This window comes from Callorhinus ursinus, unplaced genomic scaffold (genome assembly GCF_003265705.2).
Source record: "Callorhinus ursinus isolate GAN/ISIS: 27379988/994484 unplaced genomic scaffold, GSC_fseal_2.0 scaffold57, whole genome shotgun sequence".
Lineage (NCBI taxonomy): Eukaryota > Metazoa > Chordata > Mammalia > Carnivora > Otariidae > Callorhinus > Callorhinus ursinus.
In genome coordinates this window covers 6837438-6863038 of record NW_027397119.1, presented here as the reverse complement: position 1 = coordinate 6863038, position 25601 = coordinate 6837438, and the positions used below count along the sequence as shown (strand labels likewise).

At 49.8% G+C, this 25601-nt stretch overlaps 1 protein-coding gene and 1 long non-coding RNA gene across 8 annotated transcripts in view; one reads left to right on the top strand and one right to left on the bottom strand.

The window, feature by feature from the left end:
• ATP2B4 (ATPase plasma membrane Ca2+ transporting 4) overlaps positions 1 to 25601 on the bottom strand; it is a 94181-nt gene that overhangs the window by 57756 nt on the left and 10824 nt on the right. The window lies entirely within an intron of this gene.
• On the top strand, positions 9315 to 24909 carry LOC141371131 (uncharacterized). Its single transcript, XR_012375819.1, has 4 exons — positions 9315 to 9510; positions 11063 to 11300; positions 21228 to 22478; positions 23843 to 24909. It is a non-coding gene; the product is annotated as an uncharacterized lncRNA (long non-coding RNA).

Sequence of the window (25601 nt, the reverse complement as noted above, 5' to 3'; positions counted from 1 at the left end):
AAAACCTGCAGTCCTAGAGGGGCTGTACTGTCTAAAATACATTATGGCAATGATGACCAAATTTATCGGCTCAGGCCTGATGCCTTCAGGGGGCAGGGGAAGGGAGGGCCCATTGAGAGCATAAACTTTCTCTGCACAGTGATATCAAGAATTGACCCAAGGTTGGTAGCCTGTCCCTAATCATCTCGCTTGCTGAGATTCAGCTCACGTCAGAGACCCCCGGGGAACCTTCGAGATGAAGGCGGGAAGCTTCTCGGCATGCATTGGGACACTAAAGCAGAATGTGCCTGAGAGGGCAGTGTCCCCCCTCTGGCTTTATCCTAAAATTGCATCAATATATCAAGATGAAAAAGGGCAGTCCCTCAGGCTCAGAGCCATGGGGAATGTACCCTCTTCCACATAATCTGAGTCATACTGGCTTGGGTCACCTCTGTGGCCTCCTGTGACCCTAAGGGTGTGGGGGAGTACTCACTTCAAGCTAGAGCTTAAAACAAATGTGGAGGATGGAACCATAACACTGACCATTTCCTTCAGCTAATTAAGGAGGACAAGAGCCGATTTCAGGTGGGAGTGACAGGGCCACCCAGAAGGTCTGCTGTTTGACGAAAGGGGTGCTGGCGGCCTCCCCCAGTCCCTCCCACCTGCTCATGGGAAATGCTCAGGGTGTGGGTTTGCAAGGGTATCTGCTTCTTACACCCAAGTAGGGAGCAGCTCCTCAGAACTGGGACCGGACACAGACCTTGGGCGGTAACATGCAACTGTCCAGCACGTATACTCTACTGGACAACATACATTGCCTTTCTTGGGGCTGCTTTCTGTGGTTTTTCCACATTTTGGTTCCAAGGGAACAAAGGGGCTTTTTAGCAGCTGGATTGGATCTTGTGTTATTTTTAGAAACAAATTTCAGCAGAGTCATGCCAGGCTGGTGGAGAGGGAGAGGGGGGTCAATCTCCCTTGGCTCCTGGAGCAGGATCTCGTAGCTCCCGGGCCTCAGGCGCTGGTGGAGCCCTCAGAGGGGCGGGGGAAGCCCCTGGCCTGGGCCAGAGAAGGCCACAGCTCATCCGTCAGGAGGGGGTGCTGCGGGCGGCGAGAGCTCAGCAGCAGAGGAAGCCAAGTACTGTGGCTGTGTGACCCAGACGGTAGTCAGGGTTCCACACGCTGGACATCGGGCCAGCACGGCAGTCCCATCACCGCCCTCTGCTCCATGACAGTCTCCCCTGTACAGAGCACAGAGAATCCCCCCTTCCCCCAGCCCTCCCTCAGTCCACCCATTTCCTACCAGTCCCAGGCAGACAAGCAAGGACTCTATGCAGAGAAGATGGCGGGCATGAGGACAGGGGGGTAGGGGTGCCCCGGATAACATGTCACCCCACTGGCCCAGCTTCGCCCTTCCTTGTTCACAAACCGCACAGCCAACAGCCACCACGGACCCCATGAGCTTTAGAAAGCCGACCGGTCATTCTCCCTTGCACTTGCAGCCTGCCTTAGAGCAGTGGTTCTCGAGTTCAAGTGAACACCAGGATCCCCGGGAGGAGGGGCACCTGGGGGGCTCAGTCCATTAAGTGTCTGCCTTCGGCTGAGGTCATGATCCCGGGGTGCTGGGATTGAGCTCTGTGTCGGGCTCCCTGCTCAGTAAGGAGTCTGCTTCTCCCTCACTTTTCTCTCTCTCTCTGCTGCTCCCCCTGCTTGTGCTTGCTCTCACTCTCTGTCAAATAAATGAAATCTTAAAAAAAAAAGGTCCCCAGGAGGGGAGTATGACCTATGGCTGGGCCCTGCTGCTGCCACCAGACTTTTGGATTCAGGGGTGTGAGGGCAAGCCTGGGAATACGCGTTTCTAACACGTTCCCTATAAGGGTGCTGCCACGGCCGGTCTGGGGCCCACACCTTAAGGACACCGCAGAGGTGACAAAGCGTCTCTGCAAACAACATCGGAAGCACCTCCAACCACACCAGGGCAATGCCCTTTGCAGGTCTTGAAGAGGGGCCCAGTTCGGACAGCGTTCTCGGACCTCGACTGATCACCGAGGCATGGGAGGGTCTGGTCACAAACCTCCTCCTGCTTTTCCTTCTCCCAGGGTGCCCGTCTCTGCCTCCATTCATCTCAGGGCACCCCCTTTCCCAGAGAGACCCACGACGTTCCCTAGGAAAGCCCCTCTCCTGTGAGTCCTCCAGAAATCGGGACTCAAGAGGACCTCCTGGGACTTGCAACAGGAGGCAAGATTTATTCAGAAAGTTGAAACAAGCTACCTGGTGAGCTTCAGAGAACACCCAGGCCTCTCCTAGGTTCAGGAGGAACCAAGCACCTTCTGCGCCCCTGTTTCCTCCAGCCCACAGCAGGAGATGGGAGACCGAGGGGGCCACACGCAGGGATGGGAAATGTGGAAACCCAAGATGCCCACCACTCGCTTTGGGCTCCCCCCTCCCCACTGTGTTCCCACTGCTGGCCCATCAGGACCCCAGGCTGCCCTCCCCACCATGCCCCAGCAGCCCCTGGCCGGGGGGGGGGGGGGGGGGGAAGCGGGGGGGGGGTGCGGTGCCTGCGCACTGCTCTGAGGCCCAGGCAGCAGGGCCGTGGGGCTGGGGGAGAAGCAGCTGTTTTCCTGTCAGGGTGACAGGATGCTATAAACACCCGCTCCAGGTTGCTATGGCAAAGCGAGTGTGCAGCCCGGCTACAGTGAAGCTATTTATGTGCTTGTAACGGCAGAGCGGTCTGTTTTTTATTATTTTACTTTTAAAGCTTTCCCTTCCCAACCCCCTCATACAGCTTTAAAAAAAAAAAAAAAAAAAAAGAGCCACCACAACTTTCTCAGGAACAGAAAGAGTATAGCTGGAGAACAGAGCTTAGGACCCGGTCCAGGAAAGGGAAAGCTGAAGTGAAGAATATGGTACATTCCTCTCAAGCCGGGAATGTGTGTCTTCTTGCTCATACAGGCCTGTGCCTCAGCTCCTCGAGGAGAGAGGAACTCCGTGTCCTCTCACCTCGGCACCACTTCGAATATTAAAAGGAGACAAAGCCACTCTGTCTTCTGTCTTCCTGTCAAAGGCAGGCTCCAGCCAGCAGCATTCCTCACACCCCCCTTCTGCCCCCTGCCATCAGCCCCCATCGCTGCCAATGTCACCAGGGTGAAGACGATTCCACCAGGAGTCATGGAGAGAGAGCCCCAAAGCATCCCCCTGGCTGGAGGTCTGCCAGGACTGGACCTCTGGAAGTGCCTCTGCAGCGACATGTGTTTCTCCACTTACACAGAGAACTTTCATCCAATTCTCACCCTTCAGGGAGCTCTGGGGTGAAGGGTTATCCTGCACAAGCTGGAAGGTTTTAGTCAAGGTGGCAAGGACCCCTAGCTGGTACCAAGGAGTTGGCACTCAAGGCTCAGAGACTGCAGGACGATCAGAAGGGAGCTTGATTCCTCCTGGGACACCCTTGTCTTCGAGGCACCAGGCACATGGGAAAGGTTTTTGGCAGAGGAGGCAGGGAGCGATCAGAAATTAGCCACTGGCTGGGGGCACTGTGGCCTTCTGCCTTCTCCACCATCCAACCCAAAATAAAGTAACAAAAAAGAAATGGGCTGTGGGTCAGAGGCAGCTCAAGGAGGGCAAGAGAGTGGAAGGAACTAGCCCATGTGGTAATCACGCTCACACACTCTCTCTCACACACACACACACACACACACACCGCAAGCCAAAAATGTGCACCAACTTTGACAAACATGCTACAGGCTGACAACCACTAAATAACATCTCAGTAAGAGAGAGTCTCCTTCCGGAAAGAGCTGGTGGGAATACAAAAGATGCTACAGGATTTTATCATCCGTTTTTCTCCACCTTATCCCAGCTCCTTTTGGATTTGGTATATCCTTAGGAGGAGAAAAGAAACCCAAAAAACCCTACTGCTGATGGGCATGTTCCTCAGATAAAATAAAGTTAGGGCAGTATTAAAAAGAGCAAAAATCCCACGAACTGTTCCAATTCCTTCCATCTCTGATTATAACTGAATGTTTCCAGATGCCACCGTAACTCTGAAAGGGTATTGAGGAAAACAACCCCACGAGGGGAGAGAGGGCAGGAGAAGGGAGAAGCACCCTCGGCGGCCCCAGGAGAGGTCAGCGTCCTAACTGACAGCCCTGGTTAGCTGACAAAGTCTTGCTGGGAAAATCAGAACTTGGGGACAGAAATCAGTCTTGGCAGCACCTTGGGGTCAAAAGAGCAGAGCAGGCATGGTTTCTAAGCCTGTCAAACCAACTGTGATCAACGTCCCATTGTTCCTCTAGGGCAAGAAGGCAAGAGAGAGGAGGTGAGGAAAGGGTCTGGTGTGGGGCACCGTCCCGGACAGTTGAGAGGAGGCTGATGGAAAGGCTGGTGCCCCAGACACCAGTGTTTCTATTCCTAAGTCTCAGGGTATTAACTCAAGCTGAGTGGTCCTTACTGAGGGATAGATAAGAAGACAAAGAGAAGCAGACACCTCTCAGAACCCCCAAGGTAGAGGAAGCTTCCAAAAATCATGGGGCAAGAGAGAACATCTATTCAAAAAAAGCCCAGATCCCCATGGTGATGGACACAGAGCCCATTGTTGAAAGACACAGAGGGCAGGCGAAGAGGTGACTCAGCCTCAGCTGGTCATCGTTGATGGAAGAGGAGAGAAAGTGGCGAGTACGTCTTCTTCTTCCAAGTGAGCAGAAAGGTCGTCTCACCTCTCCATCCCAGGCCCTGCGCCAGCACCTGACCTCACGTGGACTTAATGGACGAACCACGCTTCTCTGCTCCAGTGGGCTTCCATTTCCAAGGGAAGAAGAAGCATGGAAGTCCCGGAAGGGGACCCAATCCCCAGAGGGAATCGGTTACCTCCAAGTCCCAAGAACCACTCCCTCACCACTTGCCCCACCTCCCCCTCCTCCCTCTTGGGGTCCTGGTAGACTGGCTGGATTGGTGCCTCTCTCTTGTTCTCCAGGACACAGTCCCAGGGCTCTCTGGGTACAGGTAGAGGCAGACCGGCCATCATTGCAGAAATCACTCACTCTCTAGGGAGAGGCAAAGGTAAACATAAAGAATTGACATTCTCCCAACACCCATTCAATTCTCAACTCCCACGCACAGCATTTTTAAACACCACTGCAGTACCTCCAAGGAAAAGCCTGGGAGAACTATGGTGAGAGTCTCATTTTTCTCCCTATACTTCGGCTCCAAGCTTCTCACTTTCTTTTTTTTATATGTATGTATATCATTTTCCCCATCTCTCCCTCTCTCCCAGTCTGCCAGTCTCCCTCCTTCCTTCTCTCCCTCCCTATCTCCCCCACCCCGCTCCCCCTACCCCATCTACCTCAATCTCAAGATCTCTCATTCTCGTTCCCACATCTTCAGCAACAGCCCGACTGGATGGAATTCCATTCTCCTTATGTTTCTGGAACTGATCAACCCTGTCCAGTGCACACTGGTGCAAGGAGTGGAAGGGATATGGGCATGCTGAGAAGCCGGTGGGCACGATGGGGCTATCACAGTGAGCACCAACACAGTGCCAATCTATGCCCCTGGGGTCATGGATGATGGACCAAGGGCACACAGGATGGACTCTGTGAGTCTACCTGCATCCTCCATCATCCTTCTGGAGCTTGCCTGGCTAAGCCAAATGTGTGCTTCGATCTGTGCTTGAAGTAAGGGCAAACAAATGGCTAACACCAAGGCCCCAGAATTGAGGAGCCCTAACGAGTTGGGGGAAGAGAAAGGACATGAGACTATTGCGCGGATTAAAAACTAAAATCAGGATTGAGTGTGCACGACCAAGTTCTCAATCTGGCATAAATAAAGAAGTGGCCTGATGAACGAAGGGGCTGGGAGCCTAGACAGACTGAAAGGCACCTGGGACTACCATCTGACTCTGGCTCTTTTCAAAGCGTCCACAGAGGTGGAAAAGTCAAGAACTGAACACAATAAGCCGGTCCTACCCCACCACAAGCTGCAAGATAGCTCCACTCTCCCACTTCATTTTCACTCAGAGCCTGTAACACATGGGTGGGGAATAGACATATGGAGGCTGGATCCAGCTCGCTGGCAACAGGGCTGCCTTCTGCCCCACCGCGGCGTGAGGATTCCCGGATTCAGAGGGACCGTGACCCAGCAGGGCCAGACCTCTGCAGGCATCTTACGGTATCTGCCTGACACTTGCTTCTGCAAAAGTTTGCAAGAGCATTCATCCCCCCTGCCCCGACCCCCACGCCCCCATCTCCGGGCTCACACACTCTGGCCATCTGTTCCCAATCAGTGAGCTCTCCATCACTGGAGAACAATCCTTTTCGGTTGGGGGGAGGGGTCAGTGCTCTCCCTTTAGGGTCTCAGCCACGGAACTCTCCCTCTGCCAGCAGCCAAGTCCACGGAGACGCTGAGGATGAACAGCTGCTCTCCCTGCCCCCCTCCTCCTTGAGGCAGCGCAAGAAAGAGGACTCCTCTGTGGGGGGAAGTCCCAGGGCAGTGAGGCCTGGAAACTTTGCCGTCTAAGGCTGTGGAATTCTCTTACTGGGCTCCTGCAGTTAATCACTGTGGCTCCCTGGATTCCCGATTTGGGCTTTAAAAGGTAGCACCAGAGCTAGAAAGACAAACATGCTGAGGAGAAGGAAAAGAAAAAAAACAGTTGGTGGAAGCTAACAGATAACTGTCCCCCAACACCAGTCTTCTGAGTAACTGAGTAAGTGTGGGGAGGGGCGGAGAAGAAAAAGGCAGAAGAAAAAGAAGTGTAGACCACACTCCAGCATACTCTTCAGGGTTCCCAGCTAATGTTGCCTGTATTCATACTCCAGACCCTACAGAATCCATCGCTCCCATCGCTGACCTGCTTGTGAAAAGATCGTCTAGGGGTTGGTTTGTTCGAAACTTTCTCCTCTTAGCAGATCTGAAGGACCAGAGGCTCTTGTCGCCCTTTGGAAAAAGGAGCCAGAGAGCTCACAGCTGTGAGTGCGAGGCTTTGGGACATTAACTTCCAAGATGGTAGAAATGGTCTCTTAGGCCAGGTTGCCATGGTTTCCAAGAGAACAAACAGAGGTTTGGCTCTAAAGAGGGGTAGGAGGGTGAACTGCCTTTTCTTCCTCTGGGAATAGTTTCAAGAGTCAAGACAAGAGGGGGATGTGGTAAAATGCTGAGGAGGTTACAGAAGGTTCTAGGGAAAAGAAAATGGACAGTCTTGACAGCTCCCATTCTTCCTGGGGAGGCTGGGGTGGAAGGCCCCATTAATAGGATGATAAGCTACTTCTCAGGGGCTGAGATAAACCTAGGAAGTAAATAGGAAGAGGAGCAACCTTTCTCTCTAAAATGTCCAGCCAACCTAACCTAGGAGGCAGGGAGCACAGAGCAGAAGTTGAGCTGCTTTGGGAAAGGCAAGGACCTCCAAAGACTCTGAGTTTTGCTTGCAAGGAGGGCAGGGAGATGACCATCCCCAGAAGTGATGTGGAGAGGTGCTGATCCCCAGAATTGAAGCTCACCCTAATGCCCCACCTTCCCAGGCCCCCTGGTCAGGACTTTTTCACTCTCTTTCCAAAGGAGCCAGGTGGGGCAGCACACTGTCAGGTGCCAAAAATGCTACCATGTCCTCCTAGCAGGAGCTGTCTGGGCAACAGGGCCACCTGGCCAAAGAATTCCCTTTCAGACTCAGGGCCAGAGATCTGCATTGCAGGAGGACCCCCTTGGATGCCTCTTCCAGAGCTGGTGCCTGCTCGGCTCACACTGGGGAGACAGGAAGGAGACAGAGCTGCTTGGGACTCTGCCACACCTGGAAGCAGGGATGAGGCAGCCCTGTAGGTGAAGTACCACAGATGCTCTGCTACCTTCTCCAAGCAGAACGGGCCGGGGGTTGACTGACCACATGCTCGGGGGCAGGCCAGACCTAACCCCAATTTCATCCCTGGCAATGGCACTGGCCAGTAAGTTCCTGGCCTTTTTGGCGAACAGACCCTCTGCTTTTCCTACCCACTATATCAGACATCTCGTAGAATTCCAGAATCACAGTCACGAAGGGAACTTTAAGGAAAATATAATACAAACCCCCTCATTTTACAACGAAGCCCTGATGAGTTCAACACAGTGCTGGGCATTGGGACAAAAAGGCTATTCCATCCACATGGAAAAGCAGAATATAGGCAGAGGTCGATGAGGCAAAGAAATCTGTGATCGGGTGTCAAATGAAGGGTGCAGATCTCTCCTTTACCTGTTCCTCCGTGTGTGTCCAACACCCCTAGACTCTGCCCTGCAGGCCGGCTCGCAGCCATCCAGCCGCTGCTGGGGAGAGTTCACTCACAGCCTGGACTCTCCTGATGGGCTCAGGCCCACACCACGAGCAAAGGGGGAGCTTTCTCCGGGCTTTCCTGCCGTGTAGAGTGTGCCCTGAACACGGGAACCAGGGAAGGAGGTGGTTGGGAGTGAAACAGCCTAAGCCTCATGGGACAGGTCATGTGCCCACGGGCTGTAGTCATCTGAGGGGGGCATCTTTCGAACATCTTAATAGAGGTGCCTTAGGTCAGTAGCTGCAAGACTTAGCTGCAAGTAGCTGCTGACTTAGCCGTCAACCTGGAGCATGGCCTTGGATCGCCAGCCCCTAAGAAATAGCTAAGGAAGAAAACCGGGAGTGAATCCGGTTTGACCAGGGGATGGACTCAGCAGGGCTGAGGTGCCACAGCAGCCGGCATCACGGTCCCTGTCCCTCCCGGAGCTCTGCCTGCGGGCCAGAGCTGCCCATCGTTGGCCAGACTCCTGCCCCTCTCAGCTCGCGGGCTCTCCCATACCAGCTCTTCCCAAGCAGCTCGGGGCTTGCCTTTCCCTCCGCGCCCCCTCCTCCAAATCCATTCTTCCTGGGCCTTAGAATCCTCAGCTGAAAACCAAGGATAACAAGAACAGCCTACCTCAGACGAAAGCTGAGAGGACTGTCACTTCTTCTGTGTACAGAGGCCCAGGGCCCTTGCACTGAGACCTTGCACTGAGAGGCTAGTGAACCATGCTTCCCAGCCCTGGGTCTGGGTCTTGGGCTCTATGTACCAGGAAGTCATTGGTACTCCCCATCCACAGACTTCTCCAGAACTTCGAACTTTTGCGGCTCCATCTGGGGAACTGCCTGCCTGAGGTTCCTTGGGAAGTGGTGTCAGCAAGACCGAGCAGAAAGGCAGAAAAGCTCCGGAGAGTCAAAGAAGCTTGTGGTAAGAACTCACATCCGGGTGATGCCTTGCCATTTCAAAGCACTCTGATGTGTGCTCTTTGGGGACGGGCCTTTTAAGGTAGACAGGACTGATGATGTTACTCTTTCTACCAATTTTATAACACATGGTCTTAAAGGTGATATGACTCCGTGAAGGCCATGCAACCACAGGAAGAGCCGGGAAGAAGCTAAGACACACCACAGGCCACATGGTCCTTTATGACAAGGGGAAAGGAAGGAACGAGAGAGCAAGGGAGCAGCCTATATCCCGCGGTCAGGTAATGTGAGGCCCTACCCAGGGCACTGGAGCTGGCGGATTCCTGTCCTGATGAGCTCAGAGGGTAAGTCTGGGTTCTTCGACTTCCTCCCAGACGCATCTGGGAGACACGCTGAGGGGGTGTGTGATGTCAGCGTGCGTCGCCCTCTTAGCCTGTGGACACCTTGAGGGCGCAGACTGTGGTCCAGACAGAGACAGCGCAGCTGCTGGTGTTCCACAGGGGTATAAAGGGGGCACGAACAGAAAAGGCGGGGAAGAGGCAGGGAAAGGAAGGAAGGGGCCCCTTGCTGAAGGGAACTCCCAGACCGAGAAGTCTTCATAAGGAAGATGGGGACATGCCTGTACTAAGAAGCCCCAGAGTTCTAGCACGGCGCATACAGAAATCCAGAAGGGCACCAAGCCAAGCAGGACGCCAGAGATGACACACCGATGAGGGGAAGAAATACACACAACAAAACCTTCAACAACAAGCAGAGAAAACAAAAGCTGCTCTGGAGTCTCCAGACCCGTTGCCTGCAGTACTGAGAACAGAGTACCCCCGGGGGGAAACAGCAGCCTCTGTCCCCAGGAAGGCAGGCAAAGGCGAGGTTGTAGCTTCAGGTAATCCCTGCTCTCCTTTCCAACTAGCAATCCAGGTCCAGGTGATGTCACTCGCATTATCTGTTGAGAAGAGAGACCTCTGGAAGGGCGAAACCCCAGAAGAGGCTCCAGAGCCGAGTTTACAAACAGCACACTGGGCTGCACTGCCCCCCACCACCTCCTCAGTTTCCTGCCTCCAGGAAGGAGACAGTTCTCTCCATATTACAGTAAACCATGATATACCCAAGGAGGTTTGATTCAAGACAGAGGGATGGTTACAGAAAATGTGGTCTATCCAGACAATGAACTATTATTCAGCCTTAAAAAGGAAGGAAATTCCGACATTTGCTACAACATGGATGAACCTTGAGGATATCGTATTCAGGAAAAGAAGCCAGGGCACCTGGGTGGCTCAGTTGTTAAGCGTCTGCCTTCGGCTCAGGTCACGATTGAAGGGTCCTGGGATCGAGGTCTGCATTGGGCTCCCTGCTCAGTGGGGAGTCTGCCTCTCCCTCTCAAATAAATAAATAAAATCTTGAAAAAGAAGAAGAAAAGAAAGAAGCCAGACCCAAAAGGACAAATATTACAGGATTCCATTTAGATGAAGCACCTACTCTAGGCCCAAATTCAGAGGTAGGAAGTAGAGTAGAGGTTGCCAGGGACTGGGGGAAGATGGTGGGGTGCTTTTTTTATTTTTAGAGAGAGAAAGAGAGAGAGTGTGGGTGCGAGGGGAGAGGGAGAGAATATTAAGCAGGCTCCACAGCCAGCACACAGCCTGATCTCATGACCCTGAGCTCATGACCTGAGCCTAAATCAAGTCGGACACTTAACCAACTGAGCCACCAGGCGCCCAGGGCACTACTGTTTAATGCGTACAGTTCCTGTTTGGGGGGATGACAAAGTTCTGGGAATGGATGGTGGTGATGGTTGCACAACAATGTGAATGTAATTAATGCCACTGAATTATACAACTAAAAATGGTTAAAGGTTAAATTTTATGTTCTCTTATTTTGCCATAATAAAATTTAAAAAAGAAGATAGGAAAGCAAATGGAACAGTGCTTGCGCAGACAGGTGAGGAGAGGCAGAAAGGAAGAGCAGACGAAGTTCAAGACTGAGGAGCCTGGTGCAGCTGCCGCCAGGAGCTCAGCCCCATCTTGGTAATGGAGGTGGAGGCCCGATGGTTCAGAAGTCAGTTATTCCAGACAGCGGCCTCTGACACGTCCAGGGCCGGGAGCCCGCGGAGGGCCTGGCGCAACATCGAACAACACAACAGGTGACCTGGCAAGGCTGAGTGGCGAGGCCAAGGGGAGGGGAGACAGACCAGGCTCTCTAAACACCAAGCTCTGTGTGTGTGTGTGTGTGTGTGTGTGTGTGTGTGTGTGTGTGTGGTGTGGGGGCGGGGGGGGGCAGCAGGGGTGGTGGTGGAAGGGCATTGAGGGCAACGGACCAGTTCTCTTTTCAAGCAGAAGGGAAAAAGTTGGCTTTCAGCTACTCACTCTTCCAAAGTCACCCCATCACTGGCTCAGGGCACATAGGCATCTGCATAGAACAGGTAGAGCTAAGGCCTTTCTGACTCACAGTGGAAATACAGAGTCTCCAGTCTTTTCGAGGACCTTGGATATTATCTCATTTGACCCTCCCCACAAACTTGGGCAGTGGATAATAGTGCTCCTGTTTTACAGAGAAGAAACTGGCTAAGTACTTTGTCTAGGGCCACACGGTAATACAGAGCTAGAATCCAAACCAGAGTTTGGCAAAGGCTACACTTCTTCCACAATATTGCCTTGAAGGTGCTTTCCAGATACGAGGGCTCATTTTCTCTTTTTCTCTTATGGTATAGTGCAGTGATCAAGAGCACAGGCTCAGTGAGCCCACATCCACTGTCATTACCTGTCTGACCTTAAGAAAGTTAGTTAATGTCTCTGTTCATTCTTTTGGCAGCGATAAACTGGGGATAATAATAGTAACCTCATTTAAAATGTTTTGCAAGATTTTGAGATAATTAATCCACATAAAGGCACACATTGCTGCCCCATAGTAAGCACTCAAATAATTATTGTGGTTATTATGGAATGTTATCCATCAGCCCATTTCACCTGTTGGGTGTGGAGACACTAGGGGCCTGCCCACCGGTCCGAAGGTGAGTGTGGAAATAGTGCAGTATTTCCTTGACTTCTGTATAAGGAACCTTATGGTTGGAAGGGACCTAAAGTCATTTAGACTAATCTCTTGTCCCGTGTTAGAAACCATTCTCCTCTTGCTGCTCCCTAGGAGCCTACTCACCAGCTCCTACTCTCCCTTATATTAAATTGGGACCTAATTTGTGATCTCCAGCACCCCAGTGATTGGTACGCATTCTCCGAGTCTTATAACTCTTTTGTGATAGCTTCTGTTATCTCCTCTCAACAGTTGGAAGAAACTGAGGCCCAGAGTCCTACAGTTAACTAGAGGTCAAGCTGAGCCACGAACCTGGGTCTGCCTGATTCCAAAGCTCATGTTCTCAGCTGTTACATCATGCTTCTGCATTAGAGAAGAGAGGAAAAATCTACTACATGGTAGAAGGGAAAGTAGCTATGGTCGAATCCCAAATCTACCATTTAGTGAGCGTTTAGCATTTAATGAGCATTATTTGGCATCAAGTACTCTATGACTTATTTTTACAGATAAGAAGACTGAGGAGAAGACTGAGTGGCTCAGTTGGTTAAGCGACCGACTGTTGATTTCAGCTCAGGTTATGATCTGAGTCCTGAGACTAAGCCTTGCATGGAGTCCCACATCGAGCTCCATGCTCAGCAGGGAGTCTGCTTGCGATTCTCTCCCTTTGCTCATCTTTAGATGGAATCAATACTCACTTCCATTTCATTCATTCTTTAATGAGTTTCTTCTGAGTTCCAGACCTTGTTTTGAACACAAAGATGCAGTGATAACAGAAACTATGATTTTTATGCTTTCTTTTTGCCTGGCACTCTTACACATATCACATGAAATTATGAATGTTAATGAATCAAAATGACTCCATGGTAGCTCCTCAATAAATGGTAATAGTTATTATTTTTTCTAGCTCACAACCTTAAACCTTTTTTTAATGGCCACATTTTCTATTGTCTTCATTCCTGTTTCCTTTTCTTTCTTCCCTAGTTTGAAGTTACATTATTTCTAGTTTTATAGTGTTAGCCTAGAAACCTTAACATATGTATTTAACTTAAAAACTCCCTATGATCAGTATCTTTAACCTCTTCCCAAACAACACAAGGACCTTAGAACGCTTGAACTCCAACTACTCACCTTCCAGTTTATATGCTATTGTTACTGGGGATTTTAACTGTAGTTTCATTTTATCCCTGTAAGTTAGACATTGTTGTCTCTATTTTCTTTGACATCAGTATTCCAATTTAGCACCACGTTTACAATTCCCTTTGCTCATCATTCCTTCTTGAATTTTAGACTTCTTTTAAGGTAATTTTTCTTCTTCTTGAACTATTTCCTTTAGAAATCACTATTGGTAGAAACTTGTTTTTGTTTGTCTGCAAAGGCCTTTATTTACCCTCATTCCTGAAAGACTGTCACTGATGCTAGAATTCCGTGTTAGCAGTTCTCTTCTCAGCGCTTTGAAGATATTATTCCACTGTCTTCTGGCTCTTCTCATTGAGGCTGAGAAATCAGTTGTCAGTCTAAATGTCATTCCCTGGAAAGCAACTTAACTTCGGGTTTACTCTAAAATAATTTACCCTTGGTGTTCTGTAGTTTCATTTTGATGTGTCTAGGGGTGAATTTTATTTATCCCTCTTGGGATTCATTAGGTATCATAAATATAATGATTGTATTTCATTGATTCCTGACCACCACTTCTTCAAATATTGTCATATTCCTGTTTTCTCTATTATCTCCTCTTGGAACATTAATTAAAGGTACACTGGGATCTTTTTACTCTATTCTAGGGATGGGCAGACTATAACATACGGTCCAAATCTGGCCTGCTGCCTGTTTTTGTAAAGGAAGTTTGATTAGCATCCAGCCATACCCCTTCATTTACATATCAACTACAGGCTGCTTCCACACTATAATAGCAGAGCTGAGTAGTTATGACAGAGACCATAAGGGCCACAAAGCCTAAAATATTTACTCTCTGGCCCTTTAAAGAAAAACTTTGTCAACCCCTGCTCTATTTTCCTGCCTGTACACCTCTTCCACATTTTCCATCATCTCTATAATTTCTTCAGAAATATCTTCCAGGAGGCGCCCAGGTGGCTCAGTTGTTAAGCGTCTGCCTTCGGCTCAGGTCATGATCCCAGGGTTCTGGGATCGAGCCCCGGATCGGGCTCCTTGCACAGCAGGAAGCCTGCTTCTCCCTCTCCCACTCCCCCTCTTGCAGTTCCCTCTCTCGCTGGGTCTCTCTCTGTCAAATAAATAAATAAAATTAAAAAAAAGAAGAAGAAATATCTTCCAATTCGCTAATTTTATCTTCAGCTGTAATATATCATTTTTTAAACTATTCACTGAAATTTAAATATCCTTTATTGTAACTGTAGAAATTTTTTCATTTCTAGAAGTTCCCTTTGATTATCTGCCTGGTTAGTTGAGTTTCCTGTCCATCATTCTTTCAATACCCTCTTATTTCTTATAACATATTTTAAAAGATTTATTTATTTATCTGAGGGGGGGAGCAGTGGGAGAGAGAATCACAAGCAGAGATCAGCACAGAGCCTGACGTGGGGCTCAATCTCAGGATCCTGAGATCATGACCTGAACTGAAATCAAGAGTCACATGCTCAAACAACTGAGCCACCCAGGCACCCCCTCTCAGGACATATTAAAATATATTTTAAAAATTATTTTATTTATTTTAATTTTTTAGAAGATTTTATTTTTAAGTAATCTCTACACCCAATGTGGGGCTCAAACTCAACCCTGAGATGAAGAGTCACATGTTCCACTGACTGAGCCAGCCAGGTACCCCTATTTTTTATACCTAATAACCCCAATATCTGCAATTTTTGTAGGTCTGATCTATTTGTGTTATTTCTGTTGCTCAACTTCATTGCTAATCAGGGAACTGCAAATCAAGACCATAAGAGATATTATTTCTACCATTCGGTTAACAAAAATTAAAAAGTCTGAGGATACCAAGTACTTGAAAGGACATGGAACAATAGCGTCTCTTACACTTCATTGGTAGGGGCAAAACTACTACAAATGTATTGGGAAACAACCTGTTATTACCTTACAAGGTTGAATATTCATATACCAAGGCCTAGCAATTCCCTTCTGAGATCTATACTCAGGAGAGACTTGTACACATGCACCAGGAGACATGAATAGGAATGTTTGTGGTAGTTCTGCTCACAACTGTGAAAAAGGGTGATACCTTCACCAAGAGAATATTATATAGCAGTGAAATTGAATGAACTACAGCCACATTCAACAGGGATAAGTCTTAGTATCATAATATTGAATGAAAATTAAAAAAGCCCAGGTGACTGTATATAGTATATATTTTTAATAAAGAACATAAAGTAAAACTAAGTAGTATATTTGCTTAGGCATACATATATGTAGCAAGAGAATGATAAACACAAAATTCGCGATAGTGGTTGGAATGGGTGATGAGGTAGGGGCATGGGATAGAAAGGGCACATAGGTGGATGCAGGTTATGGTAGTGACCTTATTTTTGGCTTGGGTAGTGGGTTTAGTTGTCTTCATTAGGTTATTGAAATACTAAATAACCTACATAAATAAGTAGTGAAGAGAGACATGCATAAGCCAGTAAAGAAAATGTATCATGAATATTCGTTCAATTTTGTGCACCAGAGAAAAGAAAGCTAGAGAGGACAGAAAAAGAAAAATAGGTTTCCACTATTTCTGCCTGCAACATTTTTTAATCTGCACGATCAAAGATAGCCATGGATCTACCAAAACTTAGCAAGACTGTTTTAGATGAGAACTTCTATTGTCAATTTCATGGTCTAAAATTGTCCTTGAACAACACAGTATACTTCATTCGACCATATGAGCCTAATAAGAAAGTACCAATCAACTTAGAAATTCTGATTCTGGGGGTGAGGGTGCAGGTGGGGGGGTGCTGGAGATGGGAGTAAAGGGAAACCGGGCACAGGGGCCCGAGATTCCTCTGGGGGCTGAGAGCCAGAAGTGGGGAGCGCACAGAAGGAAAGTGGGAGGGAGAAGGCAACTGTGACCCGATCTCCTGCTTGGGGTGGGGAGAGGTGGAAGAGAAGCATGAGGGAGGGAGACTCAGGGAATTAGCAACTGGGGGCCCAGGCCCAAAAGCCCGTCTCCTCTTGGATCCAAAGTGAAACAGTTTGGGGAGAGCGCCAACCCCTTCCCGCCGAGAATTCCGGGGTCCTACAGCCCGTGCCACCCCCACCCGGCCAGGGAGCCCTGGGCCCAGGGCTCGGGAGGGGGGCGAGCCACTGAACCTCCTCCCCAACCAGGTCGCGACTGACCTCCAGAGCGGTGGCCTCGGCCCGGTGGACGGGCAGGCGGAGAGCGCCACACCCGCGAGCCCGGGGTCGCGGCTCTGCGGCCGGGGCGCCCGGTGCCTCCCCTTCCGCTCTCCCGGCCGCCCGGCCCCACGCCCACCCGCGTCGCCCTCGCCCCGGGGGTCAGCCGGTTCCGACGAGTCGGTCAGCTCTGCTCCAGCTCCGCTCCAGCGACGCCCAGCCCCGGGAGCAGCTGGGGTCACTAAGGCCTCAGCCCCTTACAAGTCTGGCTCCGCGCCAAAGCCCCCCCCCCAGAAGGCGGGCGGCTCCACCCCGGCCAGCTAGCGATGGCTCACAGAGGGGACAATGACTCACTGCGGCCCGGCTCCCTCCCCCAGGACCCTCGTCCTCCCCGCGCCACACCCTTCAACCTCGGGACGCCGCGGGGAAGCCGGCCGGTTCTCACCCCGCCCTTCCCTTCACCTGGCCTCCCTAACACCCCAAGAGTAACGCCCTGTGGTTTCAGCTGCTCAGCCAACTGCTCAGCAGGGTTTCTTCCGGAGAGCCCATCCCTGAGCTGCCCTCCTTGAGCTGCTGCGGCCCGCTGGTAACAGGGCCCAGCTCCACACTTTGCCCTGCAGGGCAGGCTCCCTAAATGTTGATGATCAATGCTTGCGTGATGTCCGAGGGAAGGGATGAAAACTGGGGTGATTCTGGGATGTCAGGACGAAAGGCACGGTTTACATCCTGCTGCAAGGGACGGCGGAGGTAAATCCCAGAGGCTCTAACACAGGCTATTACAGTATATACGGAGTGAATGTCTCAGTTCTTCCTCAGAGGTGCTGGGATGAGGGGGAGGTAAACTGGAGGGCACCCCACTGTGCCTGGGGGGAACCTGAGCCCTAGAGTAGAGCCTGGCCTGGTCAGGGTACAAGTGGGAACCCCGTGCTTTCCCGGGCCGCAGTTCTGCTGTAAAATTGAGGGGCTGGAGTTAAGGTTCCTTCCAGCACTGACATAATAGGATTCTAGGACTTCTCATCTTAATGGATCACTGGCTCAGGTCAGCATCCTCAGGAACACCTCTGAGCTCTAAGGATGTACTCTCACACACGGAGAGTGCTTTTAACTTCTCAAACACTTCTATGTAGATTCCATACTCTCCCCCTGGTTATCATAAGGATCCTTTGTGATTAGGAACAAATAACAAGTGAGGAAACTGAGCTTAGAAGTTAAGGGCTTGCTTAAGGTCACACTGTTAGCTAGTGGCATGGTCAAGAGTGGAATTCAATTAAGGGGCTCTTTTTAATGCCTGGAGAGTCCCAGATTCTTCACCAACTTTGAGCGACTCCGTCACACTTGCTGGGACTCACCTTCCCATCTACAGCCATACAGAGAATCCACTGCACCCAAGGAAGAGGGCTCAAATTTTATATAAGCTGGAGAGGTGGCCTTCCAAACCTCAGAGGAGTCAGATCCCCATCCAAGAATCTTCATAAATCATAACCCACATATTTTAGGCACTCTACAGTGTACAAAGCACTTCCATATCCATTACCCCATGTGATTCTTGTAATAACCCTGTAAGGTATTCAGGACTCTATTATCTGATATCTTAAGTAGAATGAAAAGGCTACCGTTTAGCAGTTAAGTGACATGTGCAATGATAGCACCCGGTCTTCTTCCTGTGTTGCTGTAGAAGGTTCTGGAACAGCCAATGTGATCATGAAGATTCCTCTACATTCATAATGGAAACTCAAAGCATCTCTCTCCATTTTTCTCGTCTATCTCCCTAAGATGGCCCAGGAAGGAGGGAAACCTCCCTGTAGGCCAGGGGACAGAGCATGGGCACAGAGTGGTGGCAGTCTTCCCCAGAGTCAGTGAGGTGGCACCAGCTCGTGGATGAACCCAAGACCTCCTATCTCAGCTCTGGAGCCTGCACTGAACACGTGCCAACATCCTTTGGATAAGACCGTGTCAGTCATGGAGGTCACCAGGACTCTGTCACTCTTGAATTTATAACAGGCGGTTGGTGCAACCTTCAAGAGGCTGGCAACTCAGCTGTCATTCCCAGGAGGTGTCGAATGACCTACCACAAGCATCACTCTGTCTTGTCCTATACACTAGATGCTGTCTTTGCCCCCAGCCCTGCATTTGCTCATTATGTTACGGCTGGTGACAGCCTCCTGTTCTTCCTCTGCCCCTCCCTGCTCTATTCTTGGATGATTAAAAAAAAAAAAAAAAGGTTTCTTTCCTTTAAAAATATAGCCGCAGATAAAATCTACCCAGCCTCTTTCACACATACACATTTAAGAGAAAGGAGGCAGGAAAGCCTCACGGTTCTTTCCTACCAGAGGCCAGTGTGTAAGCACACATCCTCCAGGCAGGGCCAGCCTCTCTGTCGTTAGTGAGTAATTCCACTCACAGGTTTATAGGGGGCTTGATTTAGGGTGTTTCATATCTTCTTCCAGAACTCCTAGCCCTTAGCTGAGCCTGTGTAAAAGCCACTTTGCATTTGTAACTCTCACTTCAAACACAAGTGGGCCTGCACATCCATGTGGGATCCAGACACTCAGAGGGAGGGACGGAGCTTCTCAAAGGCAATTCAAGAGTTGCAAGCTTTTCTCCCCTCTCTGATCTCTTCATCCCAGGTGCAGACCTCTGCGCCCCACCCAGGCTGGCTCCAGATTGTCCACTTTCAAGTTAGAGGCTGCGGGCGTTCGTATCTTTAATTCTCTTCTAAAATCACACCAACCTTTTGCTTCTGGTAGCCTGCTATTATTAGATTCCCTGGACCCTATTTGAGACATGAGTTGTGGCCAATTCCTCATAATGTAGGAGAATGCTCACGATACAGATAGGATTGGGTAGGAAAAAATTAGAACCAAAACCACAATATTTGGGGGCGGCTGGCTGGCTCAGTTGGTGGAGCTATGTGACTCTTGATCTTGGGGTTGGGGGTCCAAGCCCCTGCCTTGGGTGTACAGATTACTTAAAAATAAAATGAAGGCACCCGGCTGGCTCGGTTGGTGGAGCATGCGACTCTTGATCTTAGGGTCATGAGTTCTAGCCCCACGTTGGGTGTGGAGCCTACTTAAAAATAAAATGAAAATAAAAAAAATCTTAAAAAAACCCTACAATGTTTAATGTGTTTCCAATTTTAAAAAATGTATATATTCACCGATAGATATAAAAGAATACTAGAGAATACACCAAAATGTTAACAGTTATCTCTGGACTTAGGGACATCTTTTTTCTTTTATGCTTTTCTGAATTTTCCAAACTTTCTAGAATGATCTTGTATGGAAGCAGTACAGAGCTCAGACTCTGGAATTTGAGAGGCATGGTTTGAATTCCCCGTCCTCCACTTAGTAGCTGTGGGACCTTGGATAAAATATTTTCGCTCTCTGAGCCTCAGTTTCTTCTCTGGAAAAAAGGAGAATAGGAATGCCACCTTCCTCACAGAATTGTCCTGAGGAGGAAAAGGAGATCATGCAATTTCAATATTTGGTATGGGTGCCTAACATAGAGTAAGTGCTCAGTAAATGTTAGAGATTTTTATGCATTCCTTTTATCCTGGGGTGGGGTTGGGGGGAGATCTGTAAAAACAAAAAGAACCACTTTGCTCAATAGCCACCATCCGGATTAAAGGACACTGGGAAAACAACAAGAGCCCGCCTGAACATGCAGTGTCTCTGAAAGTGAGTGGGACAAGCATAATTGCTGTGTACACTGGGGTTTAGAGATGTCATGTCCATATGAAAGGTGTCAAATGAGGCATGACGACTGTGAGTAATGCCTGGCTGGGGGAAGGAAATACAGACTTTTTTTTTTTTTTTTTTTTAGAACAACACGCGCGCGCGCGCGCGCACGCGCGCACGCACACACACACACACACACACACACACACACACACACACAAGACTAGACCAGACCACAGAATAATCGATCAAACTAAAAGTAACACGCTAAAGAAAAGCGTACAAGCCAGAAAGTATGAAGAAAAGATTCGGTGAATGGGTAAGCAGCAGATGTGTTCCCTGGTTAAGGTAACAGAGGCAGAGTTGCCTGGGGCTCGGGCGGGATGACTAAGGAGCCGATTGGGAAACAGCCCTGACTTCAGCTGGGGCCCAAGTTAGCTCCCAGTTAGACAAGGGACTTTGGGATCGGGACCCCGAACTGGGCTGGCCCTGGGGAGCTCTTGGGGGGGCAGCTGTTCACAGCCGTGGTGCAGGAGAAGAGCTGAGCTAGTCAGCGGGAGAATGTGCACGGCACTCGTCCAAATAGAGCTGCCCTCCTGGATTGCCTCATGTGGCACTTAAGCACTTGGTCTTCCAACGCCCTGCCCTGCTTTGTGCCAAAGATACTAGGGGAGGTTGGACAGCAGAGAGGAACAAAAAGGGAATTACCACCATTGTCAAAATTCTAAAATGGAGCCCCAGCCCTCTTCAAACCTTGACGTAGTGGCCATAGAGTTATATTTACACAGTTATACAGAGTTATACTCCCGGCATGGGTCCAGGACGGGGAGAGGGGCCAAGAAGGGGGAGATGCAGCTTGGCTCAACAATTCTGGGGCGCCATGTCCCTAAGCAAAGTCTCCTGGGGCACCGGCTCCTGTTTCTGTTCACCCCACCTCCCAGGAAGCTGCCCCCAGTCTCTGCCACCTAAGCCTGGATAAGCATGAGCAGCTGCCTCTCAGCGCTGCCGGCCCATCCTAGGTGCCCTTGCCTCCACACTTAGAAGTTTTATTTTTCTCATTCTAGGTTTGCAAACTCAAATGCCTAAGGGACGAGGCAGGCACGAAACAAGCGAAGCAGGCTGAGCATTAGGTGACAGGGGGAGAAGGACCCAGGCACACGCTTGTCTGAATGCGGAGGAAGCTACTCAGCAACTGCTAACTGATGTCCTGAGAAAGAGGGAGGCCGACGGGGTCAGCACTTCTGACTTCTGAGACAAAGCAAGACGTTTGGATTCCTATTTGAAATCTTCGGATTTTTCAATGTCGGTAACCAATTCTCATTCATCTGCAGGGTTGTTTGGTAGGAGGAGGCAGAGAATTTGAAGGTTGAAATGTCCTTGAAGTGCATTTAGGTCAAACGGCTCATGTGACACATGAACAAACTGAAGTCTGGAAAGAGGCTCAGTGATTACCCAAACGCGATAAAGCAACTCGAATGGTTCAAAACCCAGGCCTCCCAACTTCGAATCTAGAACTCATGCCTCTAGACGCCCCTGCCTGTCAGTAGGAGGCCTTTGCCATTCTTCAGGCACCAGATGAGGAAGCGCTAAACAGGGATGGGGACCCTGGGACGGAAGAACGTAAACATTGCTATGATCTCGACTCCAGTTTAATGAAAAATTTCTATTTGTTTATCCGGTTATTCATCCATCCATCCAACATTTTATGTTCACGATCATCCTATGAGCCCTGGGCTGTGCTAAACCCTGGGTGTTCCGAGATGGCTAAGGCACCACCCCCCCCTTCCAAGCAGCTCACAGGCTGTGAGTGGGCTCGGCTGACGCTGTAACCCGCCAGCCAGCTGCCATAGGCCCGCTCACACAAACTCGCAGCTAAAATTCACACCCTCATTTCCTCTGAAGGCATCTCCCATTACTGGATGCCATCCTGGAGAACGTCCCCCACTCCCAGAGGACCTGGACCACTCCAGCGATCCATAGGGAGCAGGAGCAAGAACCGGGACCCGACCCGGGCGCTCAGTGCCAAGCCCCTTCTGGCTCAGGGAAGGCAAGTTCTGCTTTATGTATTACCTTGGCCCAGCTGCTGCCTCATACCAGCTAGAGAGGGGAGGGGCTCCCAGACTGGGACTCTCCTGCCTCTTTATCAAGTGGCCTGCTCAGTTCCAACAGCAGCTGACCTGGGTGACCAAAGAGTAATGGCATCCTTGGGCCACAGGGTGACCCAGCCTCGCTCCCTTCATCGACAAGAGATTTCCCAGCATTGGCTCTTACAGCATCTGCTTCCAGGGGAGGAATGCAGGGCAGGAGCCAACAAGGTAAGATTGGTTGCTGCCATTCTTTTCCAGGACTGTGGTTGCACGAAGAGCAAGCACATCCCTGGAGGGTAACCTGTCATGGGAAATGATGCAACCCATGGTTGGCCCCCGTAGGTGCCTTGGTGGACAGCTGCAGGAGGTTGGGGCCTCTGGGCCTTTCGGTTAGTGGGGGATAATGGGCTATTATCCTTCTATAAATGTACTGAGCCCAAAGGTTAGCAGGGAGCAGGTAGGCAGGCTCATGGCAGGATCCAGGGAGAAGAAAGAGAAAGGAATGGTTGGAAGAGGAAAAATTTAAATTTGGTGAGCACCTGCTCTGTGCCAGAACACGAGAGAATTGAGTCCAGAAGGTCAAATGATGTGTCCATGGGCACACGGTTGCCCAGGCCAACTTGAACCCAGTTCCACTGGATCCTCACTCTTATATAGGACCAGGCTGCTGGGACTGGGAATGCTGACAGGGTGACTGAGAACACAGAGCTTTGCCATAGAAAGGCATGGGTTGAAATCCAGGATTTGGTGAACTCTGACCCCTGGGGCTGAAAATCTAATGGAAATTAGCATTCTTTTCTCTAGCCATCGAGGAACTTGGCATTCATTTCCTAGTTCCAGGAAAGAGATTTTTCCAGTGTCAGGGAAACCTCCTCTCCCCTCCTCCCCTCACAGGACAAAGTGTCTTAGGTCAGACGGTGCCCACCAGCAGAGATGGTTCCAGGGCCATACGTTTCTTTTGACGCCTCCACATTGAAGGACTGCTCCTAATGTCCCCCATCAACGTGGACTGTGGGAGTGGAGTGGGGACCAGAGGCACACCCAGTGGGTCATTCTCCAGGGGTTAGAATATTACCCTTTTGTCCTCTGACCATGGGAAGCCCAGGAGTACAGAAGATACCAAAGCAAAATCCCCTCAGTTTTTTACTGAGTCCTTACTGTGTGCTAGGTACTATTCCAGCTGCCTCGGATACATCAGTGAACAAAAAGACAAAGAACCTTGCCCTCATGGAGTGTATATTCCAGCAGAATCAAAGTAAAACAGTCCTTTTTTGTGGGAGGCAGTGATGCATGGTAGAAAGGACATGAGTCTCAGTGTCAGACAGGCCTGGGTCAAAGATCAGCCCAAGCTTAACCGGCCAGAAGATTTCTGGGCAAGATACTTAACTCACTGGGTGTCAGCTTTCTTACCCGTAAAACTGGGACAATAGCATGTTGTAGTAGTGCTGTAAGGATTAAAAATAATGTATATGCAGAAAAGGGGGTGGTGGTGCCTGGCTGGCTCAGTCAGCAGAGCATTCGGCTCTTGATCGAGCCCCACATTAGGCATAAAGATTACTTAAAAATAAAATCTTTTTTTTTTTTTTTTTAAGTAGGCTCCAGGTCCAGCATGGAGCCCAATGCAAAGCTTGAACTCATGACCCTGAAATCAAGACCTGAGCTGAAATCAAGAGTCGGACACTTAACTAACTCAGCCACCCAGGCATCCCAAAAATAAAACTTAAAAAAAAATGTATATGCAATGCCTGGCATATAGCAGGGTTCACAAATGCTAATTTTATTTTTCCAGGCCTCCTAGCCAAACCCACAGATTCTGGGACAACTACTCACATGCCCTTTATTTAGAAGCTGAAACCAGGGCATCATCTCTACAATGTCCTGGACACAGTTTCTGTGGTGAAGAGCGTATCTGGGTTTGAATCCACTACGTAAGGTCAAAGAATGTCCCCTCTAGAAACAGCTGCTCCTTCCTGTAGCCCCTGTTGAAGGCACAGTCCTCGGTGGCCACGTCTGATTCGTCCCCACTTCCCTCCAGCAGGGCCACAGATCATTGGCACAGGGGTGGACACGGGACCTAAGCTGCAATCAGCACCTCTTGGCATCTCTTTGGGCTGAGAGACTCAGTTCACCTACTTGGAGGGCTAAGCAGGAAGGTCATATGGATTTGGAGGCTGAACCCCCTGCTTGGGTTGATCTCAATCACGCTGTGCCCGTGCACAAGGGAGCAGAGGAAAAGGGAGTGCACAGAGAGAAGCCCCCCCCCCAGGGGCTACACTTTCCCCCACTAAGGTCTGTGATATTTCTCTCTGAGCTTCTAATAAAAACCGCCCCCCCCGCCCTGTTTTTTTGCTGCTTTGTAACCAGATGAACTGGAAGACGAATCCTGCACCTGTCTCAGGTGGTGGCTATGACATAATGTGAAAGCAGCTGACATTCAGGCGACATTCAATAAATGCTGCAGAATCTCTCCATGTTCTCGTCAACCAGTCAGTCACTCACTCGGCAATGGACAGAGGAAATCTATGTGTGTTTTAGGCTAGGGCTGGCCCTCAGCCTTATGCTATATGAATACCTTTTATTGACCTGTCAAATGAAGACTTGATTGCCTGTTGCAAATATTACATGCGATAATCCTAGTATCTAGCACATAATGAATGGATGGTGGGTCGGATTATCACTTCTACTGTTGTCACTATTGTTTAACACACAACACGTGTTGTGTTGGGTCTTGATCTAGGCAAGGAGGGAGGACCCAGGGCGAGCAGCATCTGGAGCTGGCAGTGAGAGAACAGAGAAGGATATGCTATGTAGTGGGGTCAAGGGGCTGGGCAGCAGACAGAAGGAACGGAAACCTCAGGCGGTTAAACGTCTGACTCTTGATTTGGGCTCAGGTCATGATCTCCGGGTCATAAAATCGAGCCCTGCATCAGGTTCTGTGCTCAGTGCAGAGTCCACTTAGGATTCTCTCTCTCCCTCTGCCCCTCCCCCTGCACGCGCGTGCGCTCTCTAATGAATAAATAAAATCTTAAGAAAAAAAAAAAGAAATGAGCAGTGGGGAATGAGAGGAGGTCCTGGAATATGAAGCCTTATGCTTAGCTAGCACTTGCACATCCCTAGCCCTTTAGGGTGTATGCAATGCTTTCTCCTACCGTATTTCGTTTGTCCATCACAACACTCTATAGGGCAGATCAGGAAAGGTGATAATATTTACACGTTATAGATGGGAACATTGAAGTTCAATAAAGATCTGCGTCATAGGTACCAACCAACTCTACATCCACCCTTTTATCCTGTGATACCACAGTGCCTCTGGAAAGTAGGGTAGAGGGGCTGAAATGGGAAATGGGAAGT